The sequence below is a fragment of the Etheostoma spectabile genome, chromosome 24, assembly GCF_008692095.1.
Source record: "Etheostoma spectabile isolate EspeVRDwgs_2016 chromosome 24, UIUC_Espe_1.0, whole genome shotgun sequence".
NCBI lineage: Eukaryota > Metazoa > Chordata > Actinopteri > Perciformes > Percidae > Etheostoma > Etheostoma spectabile.
In genome coordinates, this window is record NC_045756.1 from 3,448,952 (window position 1) to 3,450,698 (window position 1,747).

At 39.7% G+C, this 1,747-nt stretch overlaps 1 protein-coding gene across 2 annotated transcripts in view; it reads left to right on the plus strand.

Annotated features, from left to right (window-relative positions):
- Positions 1 to 1,747, plus strand: part of LOC116673813 (insulin receptor substrate 2) — an 11,779-nt gene that overhangs the window by 4,263 nt on the left and 5,769 nt on the right. The gene's annotated exons all lie outside the window — the stretch shown is intronic.

Sequence of the window (1,747 nt, forward strand, 5' to 3'; positions counted from 1 at the left end):
ATCAATTAGCCCAATATTTACCCTGGTTAAATGACATTGTAGCTGTCCATATGTACTTGTACAATGAAGACTTCCTGAGGATAAACAAATTAGGAAAAAACTTCAAATTAAGATAACATGATATTGAGATTAAATTCATTATTAAGGCCTTTTGGCGATAATGTCTGCAAAATAAATATCCAATATGCCCTGCAGCTTTTATATAGAAAGTCATGGTTGACCCTCCTTTTTGGTAGACTGACTTGTTCAATGCCACAAATGCGCAACAATGAGATGTCGTGCTTATAGTCAGTGAAGTGCACCACGACTGGGTAATCCCGGGCGTTTCTGCGAATAGAGCTCTTATGTTCGCTAATGTGTTGTTTTACCTGCCTTATGGTCTTATCTACATACACCAGACCATTGTTATTGTGAGGATGGCGTAAGGTGCGTGTCTTCTAGGTGTTATTGCACTGTGATCATCCTCCACGATAGTTGCCAGTAGGTAATGGGCTTAATAATCTTTCTGAAGCTCTTCTGGGTTTATATCTCGCAAAGTCAGCATGAACTAGATCTCTGAGATTCTTATCGCGTTTGTATACGAAGAGCGACAAGTCATTCGTAACATATGAAAGTTCGGGATCTGATTTTAGAATTTTTGCATTTTTTTTCTTGCTTTTCTTTAGCAAGTCTGACCGAGGTTTGTTCTGAGCTGTTTTGTAAGCTTTGTCGACCCATTCCATTGGATAGCCTCGCTGTACTAATCTGTCTTTCTTATTATTTGCTTTCTCCATGTAGTCCTCAGTGGTCTCGCAGATGCCTCTGAGTCTACAGAATCTTTTTAGTGGGATAGGGTGAAAACTACTTGCCAAGAGAAAAGTGTCTCTTTTTGGTATAATGTGGTAGACAGTGAACCATTCTTTTAAAAAAACGACATAGGGTTGGGAAAAGCTTTTAATTTGAAACAAATGGCGAACACAGTTTGTCTTCACTGTTAGAAAAAAGAGCTGCGCTGTAAAGTTTGCAGAAGAAAACAAAGGATGAAGGCATACTAGTATTTCCTACAGATTAAAATGAAGTACTATGTAGGTGCTCCTCATACTTCACAGTACTTTCATATCCTGTCACATGAGTAGCGTTTTTGTGACAACCTTTTGCAATTAAACAGTTTCTATCCGTCACACTTTTACCTTTTTGACTCATTTTATATTAGGTATTTTCAATATTAAACATAAACATGTGAACGCAGCACAAGGCTGCTACAAAACCTAACCAGGCTGAGAGCACTGAAGTAAACAAGCAGCAGCATGACAGAGCAGGACGCTGCAGATACTAAAAATACACAAGTACATGTAAGGATTCCACCAACGCTTTTTATTATATTATGAATGAAAGTTGTTTGTGCCAAAAAAAAACGTGAGACCACGGATTCATTATAATTCAAGTATTGTTCGTGCCTCCTAATGTGACACTTAGCCCTGGGCATTTCCGGCTGTTGTTTTTCAGTTGGGTAGGCTTTAGGATGTGTTGCACATCCATGTGACCTCTATAGACCTCTTATTCCCACCATCCCATAATCAATATAGTGTCCCGGAACATCTCAATGAACCCAACCAAATAAATCTGCGGCATGGGATAGCAGACGCTGTAAACAAAGAGGAACAGCAGAATGTCAACATTAAAGCCGAGTTTTCCCCCCCTGTCCCCTCACCATTTACTGGACACAGTGAGCTCACACGTGTTTGCGAGCACGTAGAAGGTTTGGAGC